Here is a 16,164-nt window from a genome sequence, read left to right as displayed (position 1 = left end):
TCAAAATATTATGTTTTAGTCACTTGACTAATCGAATTTGATAATCAACACACGATCGTTTCCCTAAAAAATTAAATTCTTATATATTTTAGATTTTTTTGTGTTTTCAGTTTTGTATGTTTAACTTAACATTCCTTAGAATTTTATAAATTTATTTTTCTTAATATAAAATTATTTGTCCGTCTATGTTTAAAATCTCGTTCTTTATTGATTTTATCAATGTTTATTTGGCCAGAATTTTAACCTTTTAAAAATATTATTTGAAATGTCAATTAAACTTGTGGTATAATGATAAGAAACATTCATTAGAATGAAAGAGAAAAAATGATTATACTTTAATAAAATTTAAATGGTATTTTTAATTTCTAGAAAGGTTTGGAAAAAGTTTGATAATTATAAATTTTGTTAAAATAATTTTATAATTTTGTTCGAATAATATAGAATATTTGACCAAGTAAGACTCAAAAGTCAACTAATAAGTTTTCTCTTTGTCTTCAATGTACATGTCTTTTTAACGTACGATGAAAACACTTAACAATTAACACGTGTCACAAAATCCTGCAATTTAAGGGGACTAAATTGTTGGATTTCATGCATGTATACATATAATTAATTAATTAAGATTTACTTATTGGATGAGATTCAAAATATAAAAATCAAATGTCAATGAAATTTGTCACTTAGGTATTGTATTTTCTCTAGCAAGTTGATTTTCTTTTAAATGTTTTTTTTGTAATAATCCTTCAAATAGTGAGATAAATTTTCTCTAGGTAAACTATTTGGACTAATCAGTCAAATATTAATATTTTGTTCATCAAATTAATTTTATTTTATCATTTCAATATTTTATTATTAAATAATTAAAAAATTATTAATGGGATAGCTTTTAATTAGCATATAGTATATTTAGTCTTTAATATTTATATATTTTATCAAGTAATTATAATTTTAAATAGTATAATAAATTTAATCTTTTAAATCTAATAATTGTATACTTTGATTTTAGAAACTCTTTCACCGTCCATAAAATGAATCAATGATTTGTAAACATATGTTGTTTTATTTGAAAGAATAGGCAAAACTCTCGATATAATGTTCTCGAGTTTTTTATTTCAAGATATAACGTACTCCCAAGTTTAATTGCTCAAATAGGGCGAATTGCACAGTGTTGGCCGTTGGTCGCCATGCCTTCCGGGCGACCTACGGCGTGGCAGCTTCCCAACGAGCGAATTAACGTCGAATTAACGTGTGCATGGGACATGCAAAAACCCAACCCATAGGTCGCCAAGCCCTCTGGGCGACCTTGTAGGTTGCCATGCACGCCAGGCGACATGGTAGGTTGCCATGCACGCCCCGCGACCTTGTTCTGCGCCCTGCTCCCCGCTGCATGCTCGCCTGCTCCCGCTGCTCCATGCACCTTTATTCGCTACATTATTGCAACATAATTTTCGTTGCTTCATGAAGCATCATTTGTTGTTTCATGCAGCAATTATTGCTACAATCCACGAGAATCAATGGCTCGTGATTCTTCAATTATTGGTGGATGGCAGCCGAGCCTTTAATATATAGGGGGTATGATATGGGGTTAAGTAAGTATAAGAAAGAAAGGGAGAAGAGTGTCGAGAGAAAGGAAAGGAATAAGGGGAAGAGGTTGTGAATTTTTTTGCATTATTTAATTGTAGGAGGACGAGCAGCGAGTCCTTCGTCTTCGGCTACATAAAGTGCCCAAGCCACACCTATTGATAGAAGAAAATTTGCAAGAGGTTGGATTTTAGTATGTAACATTTGTGCGAGATTACAAGTTGGTCACAGGTTTGATCAGTGCGTTGATTGAACGTTGGAGACCAGAAACACACACGTTTCATTTGTCGTATGGCGAATATACGATAACTCTGGAGGATGTGGCAATGCAACTCGGGGTCCAAACTAATGGGATGCCGGTGGTAATGTCACATGAGTTTAATAATGTGGCACAACTTTGCAACTTGTTTCTTGGGAAAGCGCCCGTACCACCAGAGTGTAAAGGGTGGCGTGTGATGTTTTCATGGTTGAAGAATGAATTTCACCTTCAACCAAATAGTACTGTAACACCCCAAACTATGGGTTAGTGACTAAATGGTAAACTTTCAGAATTTGGTGATTAAAGTAGAAGAATGGATTAGTTCAATGATTTATCTGGAAATAAATCCTAAAAGTTGTTAGTAATTATCTAATGAAGTAGAGGACAAAATGGTCATTTGACTAATAAATGAATTAAAAATAGATATGATAAGGATATATATGTTAGAGGGGATAAGGATGAAGAGATATTCTCTTCATCTTCTTCTTCTTCTTCTTCAGGTACGAGAGAAAGAAAGAGCCAAGCTTGCAAAGGTAAGATTCCTTGTTAGCTGATTATTTGTTAATTTTAAGAGTGAGTTTTGATCATTATGTAATACTTAAGCTTATGGAAAGCTTAAGTTGTCCTAAAATCAAAAGATAAAGAAGTTATGAAAGATTAAAGAAAATGAGTTTCTAAAGGTAATTCTGGAAAAGAGTTAGTAAGTGGATTTTGAGAAGGAAGTTGACTTGTCATCAATCTAATTAAGAAATATTGAGTGTTAGAATTAGATTTAAAACATGTTAAAAAACTGGTATGATTCTTGAAGTTAATAAAGAGGAGAGGATATTAAGGTTAAAGAAGAGATAATTGATTATAAACGAGTTTAAACATGTATATGAAAGTTAGGAATATGAAAGGGGATGAAATATGAAGCATTTGAGTGAAGAGTTGATGATTTTCGGGTTCAAAAAGAGGTTCTGGGCAGAGTTCATAGATGCACATTCATAGTGCATCGATGCATCAAGGTTAAAACCCAGAAATGTGTTTGAAAGTGGATCGATGCACAGGTAGTGCATCGATGCACTCTTTTAAAATAGAAACATCAAATGCAATTAGTACATCGATGTATAAGGCATGCATCGATGCATCACAGTAATAATACAACATCGAATGCATTTTATACACCGATGCATCAGTAGTGCATCGATGCATACTTTCATTGAAAGATGAAATTGGCATTTTTCTTAGTCTAAGGAGTGAACCATTAGAGTATATTAGTTATAATACTGATATAGATCTATGAATGATTATGTAGATATAGAACGTGATCCCATTCAGAAACAATTGAAGGATTAGAATCGAATCAAAGCAAAGCTAAGGTGAGTGCAATTTAATTGTACTTATGTTATCGAATAAACATTGGCTTGTGATGAGCAGTGATGGAGTTACTATGGTAAGAAGTGACTCCTAAAATGTTATTTGATTTGTGAATGATATGATGCTTATGTGTGTATGAGTACATGATTACATGTATATGTGATATGTGATATTGAACTATATGAAATTATAATATATGAGAATACATGCCTATGTGACAAGCTATGTGAAAGTGGATTACATATTTATGTGAATATGTGATACGATATGAGATTCATAAATATATGTTTATGAGATATATGTTTACACATACATAGGGTATGTGACAGAAGAGAAGGAACATGAGATTATAAGATCAATGATTACACGTATATGTGATACGTGACAGAAAAGAATAGATATGTGTTTATAAGAGAAATGATATTATATAAGTTATGTGTTACATGAACCATATGATGTTATGTGTGTTTCTTAATGATAATGATAGAGATTATGATAATGATGGTATATGTTTATGTATGCTTTATGTTATATGAAATATTATATGTTTTATATGCCTCACTAAGTCATCGACTTAGCGTGTGATTGTTTCACACGTAGGTTTGGAAAGCAAAAAGAGAAGTAAAGAGGAACAAGACAGGTCAGTTCTCCTTACCGAATGTCAGATCAGAAGAGAGGTGAATAATATGTATTTTTGTATATAAATTTCTAGTTGGCATGTAATCAAAAGAATATATTGTATAAGCTCTGAATAGTTTTGTAAATGTTTTGAATAAGTTAAATGTTATAAAAGTTTTTAAATTACTCACTATTTTATACGAATAAATGTTTGAAAAGTCAATGTGACACTTCAGACTCGTATCCGGGTCGGATACGGGTTGGGGTGTTACATTTAATGGTATCAGAGCTACGGTTTAGCCGATTCTAGGCTAAAAACGAAGTCAAAATTGTTTTAAAAAGTATACATGCCGATATAAAGTAGAGAATTTTCTGATCTGATAGGGTAAGGAGTGTACTGTCTTGTTAATAGAGTTAAATTATTATGTTAAATAAGATATGTGAATACCAGAGAATGATTTATGAAATTTATATATATGTTTATATGATATGATGGATGATATGTGAACATATGCAATATGTTATACAATATGAATTGGATGAGCATATGCACGTGTGATATGTGATAGAAGAAATGATATGAGCATATGAAAATATGAGAGTTTCCAAAGTAAAACACAAGGCTATAGACCTGAAGGTAATAGCATTCACCTGCCCTGGCCAGGCAGGGAGAAGAGTGAAAACCTCAGGGAATGCCTGTATAAGATTAGAGAATAATTCATGATGTTGAATGATATTTCGATGTGTTTACAATGTTATATTTTGTTAACTCATAGAATGAATGTATTGAGATAGTTAAAAGATTTAGGAGCACCTAAGTTCAAAGGTGAATTTGTGGAATGTTCTGTTGTTACAGACATTTGGTTAAAGGATATGAAGAAAATGTTAAACGGTTTTCATTTCTCCAAAGTGGAGAAGTTAAATTGAGTAGTTTCATTACTACGCGGGTAAACTAGAGTATGGTGCACAATGTCACCATAAGAACGTTAAAAGATCAAGTGATGCGGTTATTGTTTGTAAAAGAGTTTAAGAATAAGTGCATCAGTGATACGTTTATAACATGAATGAAATCAGAATTATGAATTCGAAACCAAGGGATAGTACTGTGTATAAGCAAGAGTGTGGATATGATAAGAGTTTGTATTCTAGATGGAAAGCGTTAGCATTGGCTAACAAGAGTATGTGATGAAAATGTAACGGAATTATAATATATTGACAGGTTATGATAACCAAATATGAAGAGGATTTGGATACAGTTGTATAGTTTGATCATAGTAAGGTGTTGTGGTGAAGAAGATAAAGATCTGTATGTTTGAAGGAAATACAAGTACAATAGATGATAAGAATGAGGTTTTGTACAAGTAAAGTTGATTATCAAAGTTATGAAAAGATATAGTTTAGTTATGTTATAAGAAGATTTTGATAATGAAAGGATTAAATACGATAAAGGATTATAAGGATGTGCAGATTATAAGCTTGATTAGAAGTAAGAAAAGTATGTAAGGTTATATGAAGAGATTATGTGTATCGTAATATAGACAATGATGAAAGAATGAGTAAAAGTTTGGATTGTGGCGAATTAATTAGAAAATGAGGAAAGGAATCAATTGATTGATTTTTTGATTTGAGTGATAAGAATTGATGTTAATGTCTACAGGATGAGTAACATTATGTGGAATTTAGAAAGGTCAAAGGAAAAATGCATAATCGAATGAGAAAAAAAAACAGAAATGGATTGATGTTATTGGTTATTGTTTATATGATAAGCAACAAAAGATGAACGTATAAACGAAAAAGATAGTTGGAAACTAAAGGATTGAAAAGTAAGTTTCCGATGATGACAAGAAAGAATAAGTCAAGGAAGCAACATAAGAACATTAGAAGATATGTTCTTATTATGATGTGCAGTGAAAATTCGAGGACGAATTTTCTTATAATGAGGGGAGAGTTGTAATACCCCAAACTATGGGTTAGTGACTAAATGGTAAACTTTCAGAATTTGGTGATTAAAGTAGAAGAATGGATTAATTGAATGATTTATCTGGAAATAAATCCTAAAAGTTGTTAGTAATTATCAAATGAAGTAGAGGACAAAATGGTCATTTGACTAATAAATGAATTAAAAATATATATGATAAGGATATATACGTTAGAGGGGATAAGGGATAAGGATGAAGAGATATTCTCTTCATCTTCTTCTTATTCTTCTTCATGTACGAGAGAAAGAAAGAGCCAAGCTTGCAAAGGTAAGATTCCTTGTTAGTTGATTATTTGTTAATTTTAAGAGTGGGTTTTGATCATTAGGTAATACTTAAGCTTATGGTAAGTTGTCCTAAAATCAAAAGATAAAGAAGTTATGAAAGATTAAAGAAAATGAGTTTCTAAAGGAAATTCTGGAAAAGAGTTAGTAAGTGGATTTTGAGAAGGAATTTGACTTGTCATCAATCTAATTAAGAAATATGGAGTGTTAGAATTAGATTTAAAACATGTTAAAAATCTGGTATGATTCTTGAAGTTAATAAAGATGAGAGGATATTAAGGTTAAAGAAGAGATAATTGATTATAAACGAGATTAAACATGTATATGAAAGTTAAGAATATGAAAGGGGATGAAATATGAAGCATTTGAGTGAAGAGTTGATGATTTTCGGGTTCAAAAAGAGGTTATGGGCAGAGTGCATCGATGCACATTCATAGTACATCGATGCATCAAGGTTAAAACCCAAAAATTTGTTTGAATGTGTATCGATGCACAGGTAGTGCATCGATGCACTCTTTTAAAATAGAAACATCGAATGCAATTAGTGCATCGATGCATAAGGTATGCATCGATGCATCCCAGTAATAATACAACATCGAATGCATTTTATGCACCGATGCATCAGTAGTGCATCGATGCATACTTTCATTGAAAGATGAAATTGGCATTTTTCTTAGTCTAAGGAGTGAACCATTAGAGTATATTAGTTATAATACTGATATAGATCTATGAATGATTATGTAGATATAGAATGTGATCCCATTCAGAAACAATTGAAGGATTAGAATCGAATCAAAGCAAAGCTAAGGTGAGTGCAATTTAATTGTACTTATGTTATCGAATAAACATTGGCTTGTGATGAGCCAGTGATGGAGTTACTATGGTAAGAAGTGACTCCTAAAATGTTATTTGATTTGTGAATGATATGATGCTTATGTGTGTATGAGTACATGATTACATGTATATGTGATATGTGATATTGAACTATATGAAATTATAATATATGAGAATACATGCCTATGTGACAAGCTATGTGAAAGTGGATTACATGTTTATGTGAATATGTGATACGATATGAGATTCATAAATATATGTTTATGAGATATATGTTTACACATACATAGGGTATGTGACAGAAGAGAAGGAACATGAGATTATAAGATCAATAATTACACGTATATGTGATACGTGACAGAAAAGAAGAGATATGTGTTTATAAGAGAAATGATATGATATAAGTTATATGTTACATGAACCATATGATGTTATGTGTGTTTCTTAATGATAATGATAGAGATTATGATAATGATGGTATATGTTTATGTATGATTTATGTTATATGAAATATTATATGTTTTATATGCCTCACTAAGTCATCGACTTAGCGTGTGATTGTTTCACACGTAGGTTTGGAAAGCGAAAAGAGAAGTAAAGAGGAACAAGACAGGTCAGTTCTCCTTACCGAATGTCAGATCAGAAGAGAGGTGAATAATATGTATTTTTATATATAAAGTTCTAGTTGGCATGTAATTAAAAGAATATATTGTATAAGCTCCGAATAGTTTTGTAAATGTTTTGAATAAGTTAAATGTTATAAAAGTTTTTAAATTACTCACTATTTTATACGAATAAATGTTTGAAAAGTCAATGTGACACTTCGGACTCGTATCCGGGTCGGATACGGGTTGGGGGTGTTACAAGTACAGAGCACGAAATTATATATGCAACACGAGCATATATATTACAGTTGATTGGGGGAATTTTGATGCCTAATAAATCCGGTAGTTATATTCACACTCAATATCTTCTTTTTTTAACAAATTTTGAGAATAATAGGCAATATAGTTGGGGTTCGATGATATTGGCGTTCTTGTATCGTTAGATGTGCAAGGCGTCATTAGTCGTGAATCATAATAATACAGTAGAAATCGGTGGATGTCTGTTGCTACTACAATCATGGGCTTGGCATAGACTTCCATTTTTGACACCGATTAGTCGGACTGCGGTTGACTTTCCACTTGTCGGAAGGTAATATGAATCCTCTATTTTAATATAAAATAATAATTAGAAAATATTTATTTTGATTAAAATTATTGAACAAAATGTCACTATTTTTGTTTTTATTGATATACAGATGGAGACATAAAATTGAAGGCACGAGGTTGGTGCACAACAACATTAAAGAGTTCAGGCTGAAGATCGACATTAAGGCCAAAAAAGAGGTATGTATAATCTGTTATTTTTAATTATTATTTAAATTAACTATATTATTTGATTTAAATAAATTTTATTGTTTTTGTAATTTTACAGTTTAATTGGAGACCATACATGAATGAAGAAATACTTGCGTTGATATCGCACGATATTTTAGATGGGTTTCAATATTGGTGTACTGTTACACCATTGATCAATTTTACTTTTGTTGAGATCCAATTTGGGGATAGAGTGTTGAGGCAATTCCACTTCCACCAACCTATTCTGCGGAGTCTATGGGATCATGACCTCCTCAAAAACTTAGATGGTTGTCGTCAGGTGAATTGGGTTGAGACGCATGACGACCTGCACAAATTTGATGGTCGTCGTAAAGAAAATGTTAATTGGGTTGAGAAGCATGCAACCTACATTAATGCTTGGAACAATAGGGCTTCATTCATGCTAACTCTTGACGACATTCAAGAAGACGACTTTAATTTTGAGACTTCGGCTTACCTTGCTTATTTTTGGGATAATGGAAAGCCGTTCCTGACAACAATGGTAGAGAGGAGACAATTTTTGAGGTTTAAGAAAAGATTTAGTAAAGCTGAATACTCTCTATCGAGTGGGAGTGAGAGTTCATCTCAACAACCTAAAGAGAAAATGACCGATGTGGATAATAGCGCACCATAATCGTTCGGCGATGCGGGATCGTTGCATCAAGCAGTTGATGATTCTACTGTCCCGACATACATACCAGAGTTTGTGCAGCCTGAGGCACCCATCTACTCTCCCATGTTTTCGTCGACGTATGACTTTGAACACATGGCAGTTCAAATGCCCCCAATGAATGAGGAGGATGGGTACTATACTCCTGAGAAACCGCAATGGCCACAACGTATCAGACGTCCGCCCAACATTATCATTCAACAACACCCCAATATCGACAACAATTGTAAACTCGTTTGCTATTTGTTACAAATTATATATTGAAATTAGACTAGTTTTTTTAACCTTAACAATGATTTTTAGTATCAAATCATTATTATAATTTCATTACTAGTAATCATTAGTAAATCATTAGTATCAAATAAATCATTATTAATAATAATTAGTAAATCATTAGTATCAAATCATTAAATATTTAAAAATCATTAATAAATTCGACTATGTATAAATTTAAATTCGAGTAGTCCACACTTGTACACTCATTTGCTTTTATTCCATAATTATTAGTAATAATTATTAAATCATTATTATTAAATCATTATTATAAAATCATTACTAAATCATTATTAAATCATTACTATTAAATCATTATTATAATGATTATTATTAAATCATTATTATCATTATTATTAAATCATTATTATAATAATTATTACTAAATCATTATTATAATGATTATTATCAAATCATTATTAAATCATCAAATACTAAAGTCATTATTAAATTATTATTATAATATTATTACTAAATCATTATTAAATCATAATATTAAAATCATTACTAAATCATCAAATCATTAAATATTAAAATCATTATTAAATTATTCTTATGGTTAATTGAAGCACACATCCATTCAAATATGTTCAAGTCCTCGAATTATAAAAGTCATATCAATTAGGTCCCTCTATTTAAAAACTCCGCTCGAATAATTTATCGACAAAAATTACATAAATTCAACTTCAATGTGAAGATATAATAATTTATCACCCTATTAGTATCAAATCATTATTATAATTTCATTATTACTAATAATTACTAAATCATTACTATCAAATCATTAAATATTAACAATAATTTAATTATTACTAATCATTACTACCAAATCATTAAATATTAATAATAATTTAATTATTACTAATCATTACTACTAAATCATTAAATATTAATAATAATTTTATTATTACTAATCATTACTATCAAATCATTAAATATTAATAATAATTTCATTATTACTAATCATTACTAAATAATTATTATAATTTTAAATATAAATTCATTATTAAATCATGATTAGCAAATCATTACTAAATTAAATCATATCATTATTACAAATCAAACAAGTGTTCCATGGATGAGTATTAGTTATGTAACGAAAATAACGTTAATTGAACCACACGTCCATTCAAATATGTTCAAGTCCTCGAATTATAAATCATTACAAAATTAAATCCGGATAAATACATAGAAATATATATATGATTACTAATGATGAGGCATATATCTTGGTAAATTAGGACAATTGTTTTTTGAATGGCCTTTACCCCTACATAATCTGCATCTCTTTGCTTGACCTCTCTCTCTAGCATGGAAATCCATACTGGTATGAATACGAGTGGACTCAGGTCGGCCCTTTGGACTTCTGCGAAGCATTGGATTTGGCAACCATTCATCATGATCCTTTTTGGGTCAATATGATTCATTCGGGATCTGTCTGAACGCATAGCTGTAGACATTTAATATCCTACGTAGGTGAAAGCATTCATCAACATAAGTGTATGCGCTTACACCAACATACATACATGCAGCGACTGCATGAGCACATGGATATTTCCATGCCTGAAAATGACCACAATCACACCATTTGTGTCGTAAATCAACTCTAAATGTTTGTTCTTCTCCTCCGACGTTACGGCGTATGCACGACACGACAAAAGTATGACCAACTCGGTCGAAATTATGAACAATCATTGATGTTGCCAATCGCTCATTTGCTTCTATTGATTCCACCATTGTAGGAGCCAAAATTTTACCTCTATTTATGAGACTCTCAATTTCCTTACCTTTATCCGACCAAACTTTAGCCAATCTAAAGTATGTCTCTTTCACCACATTCACTATTGGGTGTACCTTTTAGTACCGAATTAATGGCCTCGACAAGGTTTGTGGTCATATGTCCGTATCTCCGACCTTCATCGTATACTTGCGACCATTTTTCCCGCGGTATTTTTGAAGCCCATTTCCAAACACGCTGATCATCGTAAAATACCTTTAAATTCTCCAATCTCTTGTCAAAATTTGGTCGACGCAGTTTGTATCCTGTTTCATAATATATTTTGTTAAACTGCAATTAAAAAACCCATGTAAAAAATGCACAAATATTGAAAATAAAACTTACCCATGCTGACTATCTCGCTACGAATGTGTGCGTTATGAAACTGGTCGATACTATTCTTGCCAATATGACGGATACAAAATGTCGGATATGCATACGAAGGTATCCAACGACTTCCTGTTCGTTCAATTACCGCCAAAATACCCGTTCCTCTATCGGATATCAAGCAAACTCCATCTTCACGAACGACATATTGACGTAGATTGGTCAGAAAGAAATCCCAAGCCTCTGTTGTCTCTCCCTCAAAAATGGCGAATGCATCGCTCACCATCTTGAGCAACTGCCATCAAAAGTACATGCCTATATTGACCATACAGCCACGTACCATCTACTTGGATCATACGTTTGCAAAATGGAAATCCTTCAATACATGCCTTGAATGCCCAAAATAATCTATGAAATATTTTCTTCCCTGACAAAAGTTGACCTTCTTCGTCATATGCTGGCATGGTTTGAGACTTCACTATGGTTCCTGGGATAAATCGCTTCATTGCTTGTAGCAAATGTGGTAGCTCATTGTACGATGTATCTCAATCTCCATACGTCAGCTTCATTACCTTCATCTTCGCATTCCATACCTTTTCAACCATCGCCTTCACGTATTCACATATTACATCAGAGTCCAATAGTCGGTGGTCTTGTTCGATGGAGTTTCGCAAACATGTGTGCGGACCATTGTACCTCGTGATGACCCAAACATCGTGCCTTTGATTTTTCGACACTCTGATCTTCCACTTGCACTCTAGGCCATATTTTACACACCTCACGTATAGGGTTTTTTGGTTGGACTTTGCAACATGGACATCAACATGGAATTTGATGCAGTATTCTTTAATCGCCAGCGCAGCTTCATTTTTTCCGCTGAATTACACCCCAACTGAAAATTCACCAGAATTATCAAATAATTTAGTCATTTGGTGCAGAGGTAAATGTGGCATGTCTGGGAATTCAGGTGCCCTCATCGCATCATAATCTATCTCGTACATGTGAGGAGTAGCTTCATACGGTGCCAGAACTTCATCAATTGCACCTCCACCGAAAATATTTTCATCCTCGCCCAAAACGGGTTCTTCAGTTTCTTCATCTTCGCTTGAATAATCATGAATTTCTCCCCATCGATTTTCAGCATCAATAGCAACAGCCAATTCCGGTATGTTTCTCGTCTCATACTCTGCTACTGCAGATGTCCCTCCGACTTCATTTACACTTTCCAATAGTGCCATAAAACTGTTCAGGAACATGTATGTCGGCTCCTCAAACTGACTATATAAAGCCATTTCAGATGGATTTTGAGCCACACCTCTTAATGACCCAGGAACATCACATATGTTACGCATATCAACAAATAACTCAATAACTGCAATATTGGTTGACTCATGTAATCCAACCATGGTTTCAATATCATCTTCTTCTTCAAGTGGAACTGCAGCATATCTGACTGGGTTGGGGCATATCATAAACCTATACCTCAAACCATCAACTACAGCTCGAATTTTTTTTTTCTATCTTATGCTTCATTTCTATAAATGTGATGTCTTTTTTGAACATCATATTTATTGGTTTTTCAGACTGAAAAATTACTCCGACCTCATTTTCCATAATCTGTCTATTATAATGGACAATCGTGAAAAAGTTGTTGCTTATTTTCTCTACAAATAAAAAAATAAATAAATTTAGATTAAAAAATTAGATAAGATAATTTCATAAATCGTTAAATAATTAAATATAATATAATATACTATTATATTATATTAACGATCAAATAAAATTTTTTATTTAACTTGATTGATTGATTACTAATATTACTAATAATGATTTAATAATTATTATTAATCTAATGATTTGATATTTAATGATTTAATAATAATATGATTTAGTCATGATTATTAATAATTATTTATTATAAATATTTAATGATTTAGATTTGATACTAATCATTTAGTAATGATTACTAATAAAAATGATTAGTTTGATAATATTTTTTATTTTTAAAAATATCAAACAAATTTATTAGGCAAAACTGTCGAGATAATGTTCTCGAAATAATTATTTCACGAGATAATGCGTTGGCCGGATTATTTCATTCAATTAATTTTTACTCCTTACTAATTTACACATATAATATAAATTAAATAATTATTTATTATAAATATTTAATGATTTAGATTTGATACTAATCATTTAGTAATGATTACTAATAAAAATGATTAGTTTGATAATATTTTTTATTTTTAAAAATATCAAACAAATTTATTAGGCAAAACTGTCGAGATAATGTTCTCAAAATAATTATTTCACTAGATAATGCGTTGGCCGGATTATTTCATTCAATTAATTTTTACTCCTTACTAATTTACACATATAATATAAATTAAACAAAATATTTTTTTAAAACAACACTAAATATTTTTAAACACAATATTTTTTTAAACGGAAATTATCTCGCACAAATTATTTTATATAATCTAATATAAACTTACTAACTAACTAACTTACACATACACAACAACAAAAAATGGACAACAAAAAATAATAAATTATCCGCGTATTTATGTTTTCTTCCTTTCCTTTCTTGTTTCTTTCTTCGAATCAATCTGCACGTGGGCAAATGTTGTAGAATAATGCCCTGTATGTGTAAACAAAATATTTCTTTAAACAACAATAAATTAAAAAAATTAATTTTATATAATATAATATATTATAATATAACTTAAACTAATAAACTATTTCTTTATTATAATATAACTTAGTTAAAATAACAACCTAACAAACTAATTAAGCACTAATTATTATTTTTATAATATAACTTCAACTTCAACAAACAACCTAAACCCTAAACTAAGAAACTAATTAACTAATTTTTTATATAATATAATATATAACTTAAACTAACAAACTAATATAATATAACTTAAACTAACAAACTAATTAACTAAATTTTAGTTCTACCCTAAACCCTAAACTAACAAATTAATAATTTTATGTAATAAACTAAATTAAACAATAAAAAATTACCTCACGAACGATGTTTGAGCCTTTATCTTCTTTTCTTCTTCTTCTTTTTCTTTCTCTCTGCAAAGTTTCTATATGTGCTTCTGGTTCTGCTTATGCTTCTACCCTAAACTCCATATCCTTTATATAAAGCAAATAAGCGTTGAATCGTGTAACTATTGAGCGTTGAAAGGATGTAATTCAAAAACAATATTTGTTGTATGTAGCAGCTAAATTAACGATGCAATAATGCAGCTAAGGATGCAGAAATCTCCTAGCTATGGCATGCAAGGCATGCAGAGGGTTAAAAGCTTGGTCGCCTGGCGTGCATGGCGACCTACAAGGTCGCCCAGAGGGCATGGCGACCTATGGGTTGGGTTGTGCATGTCCCATGCACACGTTAATTCGCTCGTTGGGAAGCTGTCACGCCGTAGGTCGCCTGGAAGGCATGACGACCTACGACCAACATTGTGCAATTCGCCTTATTTGAGCAATTAATCTTGGGAGTAAGTTATATCGTGAAATAAAAAATTTGAGAACATTATCTCGAGAGTTTTGCCGAAAGAATCAAATGATGGCAGGCCAAGGTACTCGATTTCCCTTTATCTCGCAGACATTTTTACCGTTATGAAAAGAGTTCGAATATTTAATATATATATTTGAAAAATATAGGATGATTATAAGATTTAATCTGTTTATAATTTTTTAACCATCATTAACACACATACATCTTGTAGATCATCTGCTCGAACTCAAAATTTTAAAGGAGAGCAACACTCGTTTTAACCATTGAGGACACTCAATAGGTTATACACTTACTTTTTTTAATTGATGGGTTGAACTGATTGATACATTACATCTGGTTCAACTAATTCATACAATTATGAGTGTAAGATTAACTTATGATCGTTAACTGTAATTATTAACTGATTAATTGTTATATTTTACAGATTGATTAATCGAACTATTAAGATCAAATAATTTTGATTAAACGAACCGTTAAAAATGACAATTAATGATTATAACTATAACTATGAGTTTTAACAAACAATTAACCTTTATCAATTAATCGTTGTTAAGTTATAAATATAATTTTTAAGGAAAATATAAATATAAATATAAATATAATGATTTGACTTTGGTCTTTCCACTTTAGTGTTCTCCACTGTTTTATCCTAACTTTTAACATTATCTTTTAAAATAAAAGTAATGTTTTAATTAGTAATTACTATATAGTATGAGTCTGTACTTTAAAAAAAATATGGAATTTAAATTTAGAATATATATATTTAAATATATGTTTTTGAAAATTTTAACATAATATTTATTGGAGTGATAGTTTTATTATGCTCAAAAGAAGCAATATATATATATAAATAAATATATATATAAATAAATATATAAATAAAGAAATTTGCTATAGGTTACAAATTAACGGTTAATAATTTCTTAATGATTATATTATGATTAACAAAAATTAGTAATTATTATAACTTTTAATCAAATTATTTAAATTAAACAATACGATTAACCGACCACAAATACCTTAAATACAATAAATCATTTTAGCATTTCCTGAAATCTTTTTTATAACTATTTTTACTTTTATTCGACAATACTTTTAGAAGATAGTTTTTTTAACTATCAATATTATATTGCTTATTTTTATAACGTTTATAAATTTTAGAAAATTGATAATACATGCATTTCTTAAATTTTGTACTATATACCCTTTTATTTTTAATATCACTGATTCAATTTTTTTCATTTATATTTTTTATT

Source organism: Hibiscus syriacus, unplaced genomic scaffold (assembly GCF_006381635.1).
Source record: "Hibiscus syriacus cultivar Baekdansim isolate YM2019G1 unplaced genomic scaffold, ASM638163v2 tig00111402_pilon, whole genome shotgun sequence".
Lineage (NCBI taxonomy): Eukaryota > Viridiplantae > Streptophyta > Magnoliopsida > Malvales > Malvaceae > Hibiscus > Hibiscus syriacus.
This window is presented reverse-complemented; position numbering follows the sequence as displayed.